Below are 14923 nucleotides of genomic sequence, written 5' to 3' on the forward strand. Positions count from 1 at the left end.
TACTGGATCGTATCTGCAAACTGGAAGCGGTTCTTTGAGCATGTTGAGACGGGGTGATTGGAACGTGAAAGGGTTCTGTATGTCCCTAAGGTGTAATCTGTGTGTTGCTGGCGGGGTCCGGTAACCCCCGGTCGCACCTCCTGAGGCGGAAGCTTGGACATTATCTCTCTGTGGAGTCTGTATGTGTACTTGAACTTGTCTTTTAGTAGGATCAGGTTTCGGTATATCAATCTTAGGTGCGGGAAGTGGTGGAGGTGCAGGAACGGAGGACTGTCGAACAGAGAAACCTTGTTGCGGCAATGGCGGGGTAGGGTCTGGAGGCGGGTTGCCACCTCCGTCACCGTCGGTAGGCGGGACGCGGACAGGCAGATTGGTGTAAGCGGGTGCTACATCCTCTAGATAGGAATTCAGGAATATGTCTTTGGTAGTCCTGTGATTTACTTTAGTTGGAACCAGTGGTGGCGGCAGATTTTTCGGTATTCCTGAAGTGGCCTCAGGCGAACCCTCGGCCATCAGATACATGCCATTTACGAGATTATTCCGTGCACGGTCTATTTGCTCTGATTTTACTCGGATCCCTTCAGTAACTAATTCGTTTTCTTGGGCCTTATCTGATTCTTTAAGTCTGTCTTCTCTACGGAGTGCTTTTTCGGCACGCTTATGTGATTCTTTACGCCAAAATTCTATGGCGTCTTTCTGAGATTGTCTGGCTTTCTTTTTCCATAGTGCTTCTTCTACTTTCATGATGCACTCGGCATCCCATGTTCCGGTAACAGGCCATCTATGTCTTTCGTCTAGATGCTTAGTATAATCGGCCCATAAATCTAGATACAATATGGCATCTAAGCCATGCTTGTGGTACATAAAATTTCCAGGAGTGTCCCTAGGGGGGATAGGAATTTCTTCCTCTAGTATCCCTTTCCTAGTTCCTATCTGCTTTAACTTGTTGAAAAACGGCATCTTGTTTACTTAATACTGAATGCTCAATCCTTGCTACTTAATACTGAATACAGCTAGTTACACAAGAACACAATAATGCACAAAAAAAAACAGTCACACTCATACCACGACATTAATCACATGGAAGACATTTGAGACATATATGACTACCCCCTATATCGGATGTACTGCTAAACAGCACAGATACACTGCTAAGAACAGTGCAAAAACTTGAAATAACGGATATACTGCTAAACAGTACAGATACACTGTCTAAAACAGTGCAGACCGCGTTTGTGTACCCAAACCCGTCTTGATACGTCCCAGCAATGGTACTCACCGGGAAGCACGGAAACAGAAGGCCTCGGAAAACTCGACTGGACCGGACTGGACTCGACTCGACTCGACACGTGGATACTTCGGGAAACTGGTGGGCCTCTTGACACCTCGGACCTTGCTTCTTTCGGCTAGGCTCTGGTCGGGATCCTCCGCACTCCTCACCGCCTCGTCTGGGTGCTGTTCGCAGTCTTCGTCACCTCCGTGGGCCAGAGGGAGATACAGGAAATCCTGCCAGTACGCGTAGTTTCCGTCTAACTGATGGCAGGGGACCGAGCTTGCAACGCACCAACTGGCGCGTGGGGTGGGGGAGGGGTCCCTGTTCGGGCGCCAAAATAATGTGGTAAATATTTGATTTACCGTCTTAATTTCTATGCAGGTAAGTACTTAATCAATAATAACTCAATCGGAAAGAAAGAGGCAGAGTCCGTGGTGTTAGAGTTCTTAGGGGTTTTATTCCTTAAAAAGGAATAGTCAAGACCTGGATATCATGTTCCTGCAACCACAGGGGTTCAGGAAGGGATAGAGCAATATTTGATTGACAATACATAGCTTATATACTTAAGTTGTATTATAGAAACCAATACAGTAGGCGTAACAGCTGAGAGAAACAAGATAACAGCATCCACGTGATAGTGATACGTAATTAGAAGGCGTGAACTGGGCGTGAACATGGAGGTGTGTACTAGAAACGTCACAGATAGGTGTCACAGTGGGTGGACACAAAGCAGAATTTTGTAATGTCAGCAGAAATCTGAAGCATGGATGCGCGCGCAGCTGCATGACGTATGATTGACGTGAAACAGTCGGGTGCAGGGGACTTGACATTTACACTGGCGGAAAGAGACAGAAGTCTGGCATGTCAGATCAACTCGTACTTCTATCATATCTGATATCTGATGTTTGGGAACCATACTATCTAGAGGGAAAGGTCTCTGGGGCAGAAGCTATTCTATACTGACTGTGAGTGCGTTTATAAGCGCCTAAGTGTCTACATGGGATGCGAGGGGCATGGGCCTTCCATGGTAACAGAGGCTATGAATTACTTGCACGGAGACAGTGAGGCCGGGCCCTTTGCTCTGCAGCTGGGGGGATGTTTACTTAAACTAGTAGGCAGGAATGCAGTTTCGAGGAGCTGAACAGATAATTCGAAGGTTGAATACAGTCTTGGCAGGCAGCAGGCTGAGCTAAGCGCCATGAGCCGCACAGGGAGTAAGACAGAGGTCACGAGTACAGAGACAGCCTGGGCTGAGGCTTTCCGAGTCAGAAAGCAGAGGAAAAAAAGGCTTGATGGCAGAATTCAGGGCCTAGTTTGCCAGAGCTGAAAAACGTGTAGAGTACACCATAAAAAGACGTTGGCAAGGCATACTTGGAAACGGAATATTCAACCCATTCAGGGTGGGTCTGAAAGAAGACATGTTAACGTTGGACGCAAATGTATTTGCGTCTTCATAGCTGGTACAGGAGGGAAGTTACATGCACTTTAAGCTGGTACATGGAGACGGTGGGGTACACGCTAGGGAACATTACTTGACCATAAAATTTATATTTCCTCACTACAAAACACTCAAGACCCGGTGCCAGCCCGATACTTCGGTGAAATCGAAAGCTTACAACGCGCCCTACTTTGGGATGGTCACCCTCGCATCGCTATCACGAAGCTTACGCTACCGTGGTACGATGGGGGGATAGCTCTGCCTGACGTACGGAGGAATTACTGGGCATCCCAGTTGGCGGCTATTAACCATGGACTATACGGTCCTGTGGACAATCCGGGGTATGCTATGGATCAGTGGCTTCTGGGCGGCGGGAGATACCATAGGGCGCTCTACACGAGGTCTCTTGACAAACGGATGTCTGGTCCAACGAAAACCGCCGTACATATTTGGAGGGCTGTTACAAAGGCGCAGGGATGGAAGGGTAGGCTAACGAAGATGACCCCACTCTACGACTCGGACATACTGGGTAGATTGTGGCATACTAAAGGCTTTGATAAGTGGGACCTGATTGGCATCTCTAGGGTGGAGGACATGTTGCTCCGTGGTGAGATAAAAACTTTCGCCCAGTTACAGGCGGAGTTTCAGCTGGGTGGCATGGAATTTTTCCGGTATGCTCAGTTGCGGCACGCACTATTGTCCGTCATGCCGGAGGGTGAGGCGATCCCCAACGGTTCTCCCCTGGAGGACAGGGTACTGGATTGCCATATGCCAGATAGTGCCATTTCATTAACATATAAGAAGCTCATCAATGTTCGTACAGACCTCCTCCTGGGTGTGAGGGAGCAGTGGGTGCATGACGGGGTGGAGATTGATGACGAGGATTAGCAGAGTGCGGTTTCTTCCCCAAAGGAGGTCGCTATCTCTTCCCGTCTACGGTTGGTGCAGCTGAAAATCTTGCACAGAGTCTATATCACTGGCCCCAGACTTGTACATATGGGACACTCTGCTGATGGCCTCTGTAGGCGTGGCTGTGGTGCCCTCGCCACATTTATGCATATCATATGGGAATGTGGTGCAATAGCTTCTTACTGGCGGCGCGTGCACTCGATTATGAGCGAGATAACTGGGGTGGAAGTGCATGCAGAAGCCAGGAGGTGCCTCCTGAATATATGGGGCCCGACAGACCACAACGTGGCCCAGACCCGATGGGTGACCCTGGGCAATATGATTGCGAAACGGGACATCGCACAAATGTGGGGAGCCACGACGGCTCCGGTGGTTGTAAGGTGGAAGGCCAATATGGATTGGTGTATGTTCTGGGAAAAGACTGTGTATGTTGCCAGGGGTAAGCCTAAAAAGTGGCAGAAAATGTGTGGGGCTTGGAATGAATACAGGGGTGACATCTGCGTACCTCCAGAATCTGCTCTGCTGGAAGAACACTTGTCACCATAGCCTATGGTTCCAACTGGAGACTTTGTACTCTGTTATCCTGTGTTTCCCTCCCCCAGCATTCCTAGTGTCCCTACTATACTGATTATTACTGTGTTTTCTGTGTTTGAACGGCCCCCTCCTTACGCCTCACTGTACTTTAACTTCATTGCCTTCTTCATTGCGCCAGTTTCGGCGCCGCTTCTTTTCCTTTTTTCTTTCTCATGTTTTCTATATAAAACTTGAAAATAACCTTCGTTCGTTCTGAAGTATTGATTCTGCACTTTGACTTACTGTGGTCCGCTCTGCTGCCTCGCCTCCGGGATGCAAGGCTGAATAGCTGTGTGCATTGTTTTAAAATATAGGTTTTAAAAATGTAAAAAAAAAAAAAAAAGAAGCCACCGATCCATGGCGTATCCCGGATTATCCACTGGTCCATATAGGCCATGATTAATGGCCGCCAACTGGGAGGCCCAGTAATATCTTCGCACGTCAGGCAGCGCTATCCCCCCGTCGTACCACGGAAGCGTAAGCTTCGTGATAGCAATGCGGGGCCGACCATCCCAAAGTAGGGCACGTTGCAAGCTCTCAATCTCACCAAAATATCGGGCCAGGACCGGGTCCTGAGTGTTTTGCAAGGCGTAGAGGAATCTGGGCAAAGACATCATCTTGAACAGCGCCGCGCGCCCAAGCAGAGAAAGAGGAAGTTTACGCCATCCCTCCACGTCCCGCCGAAGGCGGAGAAGAGGGGGAAGCAGATTATTCTCATAGCGCGCTTTAGGGTCAGTGGAGATGTAAATCCCCAAGTATTGGAATCCCCGTCTAGCAACCTGTATGCCGCAGCCTCTCGGGAGGCGAGGCGTCCCTCCTTTCAGAACGTACAAATGCGACTTTGACCAGTTAATAACCGGAGTACTGCCCAAAGAGTCGTAGCACATCGCAGGCCACAATGAGAGACTTGCAAGGAGAAGTGAGATACAAAAGGATGTCGTCTGCATATAACGACACCCGATCCTCGAATTCAGGGGACCAGCGGATGCGATGTAGGTCGGAGTGGGTTCGCCGCCAGGCCGCCAATGGTTCGAGAGCAAGGGCGAACAAGAGGGGCGACAGAGGACAACCCTGCCTGGTGCCCCTCTGAAGAACAAAGGGTGCCGAAACTCGACCATTGACCGCTACATTAGCCAATGGACCGGCGTAGAGAAGTTTGACCCACCCTACGAATTCCGGATCAAAGCCGAGCTTCGCTAACACTGCCCACAGGTAACTCCATTCAAGGGAGTCAAAAGCCATCGTGGCATCCAACGACGCCAGGACAGCCGGCTTCTCAAGCATGTGGGCCCTAGCCAGGGCTCCGTGAAGTCTTTGAAGGTTAAGAGCAGTGTTGCGGTGTGGAATAAAGCCCGATTGGGCCGGGTGCACTAAGTCGCCGATGACGCCAATCAGTCGGTTGGCAAGCATTTTGGCTAGAATCTTAGGCTCCGCGTTTAACAGAGAAATGGGGCGATATGATCGGCACAAATCTCTTGGCTTCCCTTCCTTATGGATAACCACAATGGTGGCCAACCTCTGGTCGTGGGGAAGAATGCCTGTCTCCCGCGCCTCCAGGAACATGTTCCGCAAGTGCGGGGAAACTACTTCCGGTTTGATTTTATAAAGTTCCACAGGAATACCGTTGGGGCCAGGCGCCTTGCCAGACCTTAGGGAGCGAATGGCGAGGGCAACCTCGTCTGCAGTAATTTCCCTGTCCAGATCGTCCCGATCTGCCTCCGACAGGGACGGGAGATCAATATCTGCCAGGAGAGCGCACGAATCGGCCTCAGATCGGTCCGAGACCGAAGAGTAAACGCCCCGAAAGTCATCCGAAAACGACTCAACGATTGCCCGCGGGTCAGTAACCAGCAAACCGTCGTCCCCCAGCACCTCCGGGACTACACGACTGGCTCTCTCCTTCTTATCCAGCCAAGCTAAGAGCTTGCCCGCCTTGTCACCGACATCATAAATCCGACCCTGTTGTTCTCTACCCATGATAATAGCAGCGTCGGTGGCAAGGTCGCGGTATTCCAGTTGCTTAAGAGAGAGGGCATGGAGCAACTCGGACGTAGGGCCCGCCTCCAATTGAGAGTCCAGCTCCGTAATCTCAGCCTCAATGCGCACCATGTCGGCGTCTCTGTTTCTGCGGACGTCCGCTATGAGGGCAAAGGCCTCACCACGCAGGACCGCCTTAAACACCTCCCATAAGGTGGCGGCTGATGTTACCGACCCAGCATTCTCGGCGAAATAGAGCTCGATAGCCTTAGCTAAGAGTCCACGCATCTTTGGATTTCGAAAGTACCCCGGGTTGACCACCACAGGTCGTTCGGAAACCACAATGTCGAAGTCGAAGGACACCCACACCGGGGAATGGTCCGAGATGCCCCTCGCCAACAGGCGGGCTTCAGAGATAGCTGACGCGTGGGCCGCCAAGGCAAGGACATAGTCTATTCTCGAGAGGCTACCATGTGCTCCAGAATGAAAGGAGTATTGGCTTTGGGTGGGATGCAGGAGTCTCCAGCAGTCGACCATCCCCATAGTATCAAGGAAGTCGGGCAGCCACAATTGTGAACTACGGAGGTCTCTAGGCGGATGCCTGTCCAAGGTCCCGGAGCAGACCGAATTAAAGTCCCCTCCCACAATAAGCAACCCCGCAGGCAGGCCCAAAATGGCGCTCCCAAGGTCCTGAAAAGTGTTGTTTTGCAGCCCCGGGGGAACATAAACCGAAACCAGAACCAAGGCACGCCCCTCCCATCGCCCTGCGACGGCAGCATACCGCCCCCTCTCGTCCACGACAGTGGAGTCAATCTCGAAAGGGAGAGACGTGCGCACCATAACACCCGCCCCCCGGGACCCCGAGGAGAACCCTGAATGTGCCACCATCTTAAAACCTTTCCTGTTGAGCGCCCGGCACGTATTCCTCACCAAGTGTGTCTCATGTAACAGAACAACATCAGGCATATGTCTTTTGAACATTTGCAGTACCACCCCTCTCTTAATACGATCACCCAAGCCATTAACATTCCAACACAGGACTTTCAATTTCCTACCCCCCATCGTCGTACCTCAAGCCTTCGCCGACCCCAACCGACCCCACCGATGCATTAAACGAATCAGAGCATACAATACATTGCCTAACAGAAGAGAGAAAGAAACAAAGAAAACACACAACACCAGCCCCTACACCACCCCCCACCCTGTACCCCTGCAGTAGACTAAAAAGCCCCCCCAACCAGCAGTGTGCCTGTCGCCCCATAAACTAAGCTACAAGACCCTAGAGGAGAAAGGAGTCCACGTAGTCCCCCCCTGCCACCCTCCATGGATGAAAAAGGATAGACCCAATAAAGTGCAACAGCTTGGCATTATAGGTCATAGTCAACGGGCACACCAACCGACAGAGTTAGTGTGATAAGTACTACTCCTGACGATCGAAGCCTCCAGAGGCACCTTCGGAATGTTCCTCCTGTTCCTCACGTCGTGCGGCAAAGTGTCCAGGCAGTCACTCGCAGTCTCAGGCATGTCGAAAAACAGGGCGCGGCCATCACCTTCAACGCGCAGTTTAGCGGGGAACATCATGGAGTATTTCAGCCCCAAGTCTCTGAGGCACCGCTTCACTCCCGCAAAACTTTGGCGCTGTCTCTGAACAGCCCTGGTAAAATCCGGGTAAAAGTTAACATCCGCGTTCTGGAACTTTAGGGGCCCGTGTCGCCTCGAGGCCTGGAGGATCACATCTCGATCTCTAAAGTTGAACAGGCGGGTGATGATGGGCCTTGGTGCAACGCCCGTCTTAGGGGAACCACCCGGTATTCTATGGGCCCGCTCGACCGAAAAAAAGTGGCTGAGGCCCGCCGGGGCCAGATGAGTCTTAATCAAGTCCTCAACAAAGAGGTCGGCGGCTGACTCCTCCGCACCCTCCGGTACACCATTAATGCGCACATTCACCCGCCTGGCATGTCCTTCAAAGTCCTCCAGCCGCCTTGAGAACAGGTCATTGACCGACCGCAGGTTACGGACCTCCGTTTGCAGGTCCGAAACATCGGTCGTGAGGCTGGCAGTTTTGATATCAAGCGATTTCACCCTATCGTTTGTTTTGCCAAGGTCGGCCCTTATCAAGTTGAGGTCGATCGCCAGGGTGTCCACTTTGTGTGCCAGGACCTCGTGCTGTTTGTGCATCTCTGTTCTGATGCCAGCGATAGCTCCCATGATGTCACGGAGCGTGGGCTCCGACCCGTCGGGCGAGCCCGCACGTAGAGAGTCCTTGGATTGAGCGGTAACAGTTGGCGAGGTCCTTTGCTGGGCGTACCGGTCGATCTTGTTAGTCTGAGGTTGGACCGTCTTCCTGCTGGCCCGGTTCGCCGTTCTATCAGAATCACCCCTGCCAGCCATGTTGGATCTGGGCAGAACAAAGGGTGGCACTCCGAGAACACTGCAAGCACTCAAGCGAATGCAGAGCGTAGCCACCACAATTGTCAAGGCAGCGGCAGGCCACTCCACGGCTCCGTTCGCTCCGCCAGTTGAAACAGGAGGTGCTCACTCAGCATATCGATCATGCCCTGCGTCGTCGCAGCCGTCGGCCATCTCCGGGACAATGGTGCGCCCCTGGCACCGGATTTCGACACGACGTAACTTCGTCAAGGAGTGTGGGATTTGGAAACGGAAAGTGGATCCCGTGTCTACGACCATTCGCCAATTAGAATCCACCACCGTGGATCAGGATTTCTTCCAGGATTTATGCGGAGGGTCGGAGGGTCTCCGGAGCTCCGAGCTTACGCGGCCATCTTGCTTGCCCGCGAAGCTCCTCCTCTGTAAAGCTTTTATGATAATTTTTATCGAAATAAAGCCTTTTTGACCTGACTTGACTTGACATAATGACTACACGTAGACACATTACTTGGATGGTAGAACTGGCCCAGGGCATGTGCACCTTAACCCTTTTATTGTCAGGCATCACATGCTCAGTAATGCCTGTGTTGGATGGGTGTGGGGTGGGGTGTAAGCCATCCCTCATGGAGTGGCTGGTGACAAAACAACTAGACCAGTGATCTGCAGATCACTACATCCCTCTCAAAATGTATTCAAACTGGAAAACAATAAAGTCCAACCTGTGGGAGAGAATATAACAAAATCACACACAAGATAACAGAAACTTCAGTTGATTCGATTTAGCTCCTTGCAAAACAAAGACAATGGTACAACAGCAGCTCAGGCCACCAGTTCTATTTGGCACAGTTCATTGGTGCTCTGCGCGTCCGGTCTTCTTTCGACTCTGTGCATGGAAGTTGACATCACTGTCTTTCTCAACATTGCTCTTGTGGTGATGGAACAGGTACAGTGATGAAGGATCGGATTGCGATTACTTTCCTCCAATCAGTCCTGGTTGTCGTGGTATTTCCCCACAGGCAGCATTGCTTCTCCCTATGGAATGGTGGAGTAGTTGCAAGACATCCCTCCCACTAGGATGCCTCTCTCGCAGGTGTTCCCCACTCACAGGTTGACCCGGAGGCCCTCTTCACCAGGCTTCCACTGGACAGGGTGCACAATGCCGTGTCGCTCCAATGCAACCCTCGGGATGTGTGGAGGAAGATCTACAAGTCCAACGTTCACATCCTTAGCTCCACCTGAAGGGTAGTTGTTGGCTCCTGCCACTTAGCAGGAGATCTTCATCATCCTGGAATCTCTGTAAGAGCAGCTGTAGACTCATCTCTCGTGGTGGGACCCGCTCTCACTGGCATCCCTGAGGCCTTTGCCCCTGGGTCGCAATGGTCTGGTGTGGAGTAGTCAGATCCTCTTCTTCAGGACATCTGAGCAGTCTCAATGTCCCGTCTCCCCTGTGACCCCAGTGGTGGATGTCACCACTCGTCCAGCCTGCTCACCTCTGCCATCATCAGGTGTTCTGAAGACTCGTGGATAAGTATTTTCTCCCAGTACCACCGATGTTCTCCAGGCCCTATGCTCCATGTGCTCCGATGTTCTTGCACTTGTCACCTTTGTCTTCTTGTGCGCGAGTTGGGGGATCACACACTCCTCTCGTCTTCTTTCTTCTTGTTGAGATTTCTTCTGCATTTCTTCGCGGTGGCGTCGTGCCATTCACATTCCTCCTTCTTGTTCTTTTCTTTGCAATGCGATATAGTCCCCTCTTCTTGCTCGTCTTCACTGACCAGGCATCTTCGTGTGATGTGCAGTCCATACGGGTCTCCCTGGTCTTATCCTACTCCTAGGACAATGCATTCTCTTCCTACGATGACCATACCTGTAGTTCTGACCTTCTTGTCACTGCTCATTTTCGTTCTTCATTCCTTTATTCCAAGTTTTCTTCTCTGACTTCTTTGTTGGTCACCGTCACTCTGACCTCTTCTTTGGTCATCATCACTCTGACCTCTTCTCAGGTCACTGCTTCACTGACCTTTTTCCCAGGTCGCCGCTGCACCAACATTTTTCTCAGGACGCTGCTTCATTGACTGTTGCCTGGTCATCTCTTCAGACCTCTGCTAGGTCGTCTTTTCAGGCCTCTAACAGGTTGTCTCTTCAGACCTATGGCAGGTTGTCTCTCTGCTCCTGAGGATGCGCTCATGGCACCTCAATGCCTCACTGAGGTGGCTCTCTTGTTGCAGCATCCTCTCGGGCCAGCTTCACGGGATGAGTCACGCTGTGTGATCACCTGAGCCCTCTTCCTTGCAGGGAACTGACTCTCATGCTCCAGTCTGTACAGTCCGTGTCTGGGGTACAATCTCCAGGGCGACGTCTCTCTTTGCTCTCTTTGTTCTTCCACTTTCGCCACTGGGTGTGCATGCCGCACACTTCTTCTGTTCTCCAGGGACTTTCTGCTTTCTCTCCTGGTGGCAACATTTCCAGTGTTGTTCCTCCTGCGGTGAACACCTATGGCCACTAGGCATCACTGCATCTGTCCTTCACAGGCTCTGGCAGACTTTTTTCCTGAAGTTCTTTCAGTGCTTACTAAGCATGTTGCCCTTTATGCCTCTTTGGCATGATAGAGTCTTGGTTGTCCTAGTCCAGTTTGGGCAGGTACTGTTTCCCCCAACAACATAGAGTTGCAGCAGCTGTTCCTGTGCTGCTGTGCATTTCCCTCACATGGCAGGTCATGCTGCCTCTCTTGACCAGCAATGTACTAGTGGCTACGGGGTACACTCTTCATGATTCAAATCCAGTTTTCTCCCCATTAACTATGAAACATAGCAGCCATTCCTGTTCTCCCTTTCACTTTAAACTTCCTACACCATCACCTGGCTCTTGGTGTTCCACATTCTAAGCATATTAATCTTGCTCACAATAGACTGCTCTTGCCCCATTGTTTATCTTTACGGTGCTCTTTCTGTGTGTCCTTCCTTCTCCCTTTATCTGCTCTTCTTCTGGAAAGGAACTAGCTGCCTCTCCCCTGGCACTGATTGCAGGTTACATCAGTCAATTCCCTGTGATAATCATCCTCTTTTCTTCCTAAACACAGTACCTAAAAACTACACTGTTACATTAGTCATAGGCCCCAGCAGCTTTGCTCATGCTGCGGCCTTTGTGCTTTCTATCTTGGAGGTTTCCTGCCTCCATGAGACCTCATCCTTCGGCTGCCTGTCACCAGGGGCACACACATTCAACAGGGGCCTCGCCACTCTACACACGTGCCTCCTCCCGTGCAAAGTAAATCTCTCTGAGTTGATGCCCCTAAGATCAGTAAGCTGGTCACCCCATTATTATTGGACGCTAATCTCAAGGACAGCAAACGGCCTACAAATATTAATGGACAATTTTACTAATTTTATGATGGAAAAGCACTTAAAAATTAATTTGAATAAAACCTTAGTTATGTCATGTGGGAAAAGAAATACTAAGAATAAAGCACATTACATTGACGGCATACTAATAGAGAGGACATTTTCTTTTTCATATTTGGGGATCCTTTTTAACAGTAAGGGTACGTGGAATGCACACATACATTTATGTAAATTGAAATTTGTGAAATCAGTTGAGGCCATTTTTAGACTTTCCCAAAAAGTTGATAAAAAACCAGTACAGGAAATTCTAAAGTTATATGGGGCAAAGTGCATTCCCGGGAGCTGTTACGGGGGGACCCTTTGGGGCTTGGCAGATACCTCACTGTTTCAAACCCTGGAAAATAACTTTTTGAGAAGATTGTTAGCCATACCAGCCTCCACAGCAATTATTAAATTACACAGCACACCATACATCCATGAATTGATTTTCATAGCCGCCTTACCTCTGTGGCATCGTATTTGGATTAGGGAAGAGACACATTTTACAAGGGATATTATATTGGATTGTCTGTCCCAAGACCACTGTAGGAAAATAACATGGCTAAGCTATATCTGCGGTCTTTTAAAAAATATGATTTGGCGGTGAATCTGAAGAAACCCAAAGATATACAAAACTTCAGTAAATTAGAATTAAAAAAGAGGCTCCTCAATGTTAGGGCTCTGTCAAGGGATGCGGCCTTGAGTACTAAATCATGTATATCCTTTTATCTTGAAAGGCCAATATCAACGGGTATTCAGCCATATCTTATTTTTATAACTGATGTTCAGCACAGATTTTACCTAACCAGATTACGGATGAATACGCTCTACTACCTTTTCACATTTCCCAAGAGGGGCAAGTGGTGCGCTAATTTACCAAAATGCCTGTGCGATGGTAGGTCTTTACAGAGTACGCTTCACTTTTTACTATTTTGTAATTTTTATAAAGATAATAGAAAAACCTTTTTTCTTCCCATTTTAAAGAGAAAAGTGTCTGTATTCCTTTAAAGTTGCTTTTAATTATATTTGAAATTTGGAGAATGTATTAACTTGTAATGCGGTAATTTGTTATATATTATCGGCCATTAAACAAAGGAAGGATCTCGTACATCTGGAAAATTTGAATTATGAAATAGATTAGATTGTATTTGATAGAAGATTTCCTTGTATTGTATAAGAGGATAAGGCCTTTATTTTTAAACACAAAAAAAAATAATTTTTGAAACATTTGTATATAAATGTACTTTTATCTTAAATTATAGTATGCTTTTATGGACATTATGTATGCACTGAATAAAGCTTGATTTGATTTGATTTGAAGTCTCTCTGATTTCATTTATTTTAATATTCTGGCAGCTGGTTGGGGTTGGGATTTCTGATGCTGCCCCACTCAAATTGCATTTTTTTACCCGCAAGGCCCTCGCGCTGAACCACCCCTCTTCAACCGCACGGGGCTCTTGCTGCCCTCCTCAATACCTTGCCTGCTAGGCTGACACCACCTCACCTGCAGTGCCAGGACCGGTTGGTCTCCTCCAGCTTCACCCTTGCTGCCGGGCCTCACCTCATTGGTGCTTGAAGCTATTGCTTTTCCATGCCGACCACTTTGCCGCAGCAGTTTCACTCCAGACGGCAGGGGTCGCTCCTCGTGCCCAGTGCTGCCTCTTCACCTGCGGGTACTTCAGACACGGGGTGGGATCCCACTGATGTTTTGCAGTCCAGCGTCCCTCATCACTACAGGGGATGCAGCACCTTTATTTCTTGGGTGTCGTTAGCCTCGCATCACCTTCCAGGCCTTCACCGGTGCCGGGTGGTGGGGTCGACAGACATGCGGGCTTCTGTGGCTTTCTCCTCCCTTCTCTCACGGGCCCTTCTGATACGGGATGGGCATCCACTCCGCTGCACTAAGCTCCTTCACCACACTGTGGCGGGCATTCTCAACCTGCGGGCTCCCTAGTCTCTGCTGTTACACTGGTATTTTTCCGACCAGCTAAGGAACGCTTCGGCTTATATTACAGGGCTTCATGACAACTGGATCTGGCACTTGTTGCCGTCTAGGGCTCACCTCCTGCCCGATGTCTGATCAGGCTTCACTCCAACTCGAGGCATTCTGCGGCGGCGGCTGGCATCTCAGAAGACCGACCTCACTCGCATTTCTCATCTGCCATCTAGGGGGCTCCCATCATGCTGGATGGTATGGCCACATCCTCTTTTGATTCGGGGTGGGCTCCCGCTGCCTCACCTTCACCCTGGAGCTCTTCACACGACCTGCCGGTGCTCAGATGACTCTTTCACTTGCTACAGGGGGTGCCCTCCACAGGGGGAGCACTCTCCCCCTCAACCATCTTCAAAAAGGCAGCTGCTCACTTGGGCAGGTCTCGCTCATAGCCAATGTAATGGTGGAGGGCCCTAGGCCCTCATGCACTCATAATGAATGAATACATGCAGACACAGTTAGATACTTGGCAGAACTGGCCCAGGGCATGTGCACCCGGCCCCTTTTATTGCCAGGGTCACATTTCCAGTGACACCTGTGCTGGATGGGTGTGGAGCGGGGTGTAAGCAAGCCCATGGAGGGTGGCTGGTGACAAAACAACTAGAATAGTGATCAGCAGATCACTACAAGTATGTTGGGGGCAGAACCTTGGGCTGTTCCAGGCTCCTACAACAAGGGGTGTGACAGAGGCAGCCAAGAAAGGTTTGATGCAGTGAAACGCTACATGTGCTTTTCGATTTTACTGAAGGGGAGATGGAAGGCTAGCTCTTGGGATGTGGCATGGTGAATTTCGAGTACATAGGAGACACAAGGGAGAACGTGGGCTTTGTTGGAGGACACCGATTATTGTAAACATCTTGCGGATTACCCACAATTATGTATTTGATATGGTAGAATGCACACCAGGTGATGAGCCATCACAATGTTATAATGCTCAAAGGCAGTTTATGAGCATGCCACCCTGGAGTAGCTCCTTCCATGGGGACGTGTAT

Source organism: Lissotriton vulgaris, chromosome 4_1 (genome assembly GCF_964263255.1).
Source record: "Lissotriton vulgaris chromosome 4_1, aLisVul1.2, whole genome shotgun sequence".
Lineage (NCBI taxonomy): Eukaryota > Metazoa > Chordata > Amphibia > Caudata > Salamandridae > Lissotriton > Lissotriton vulgaris.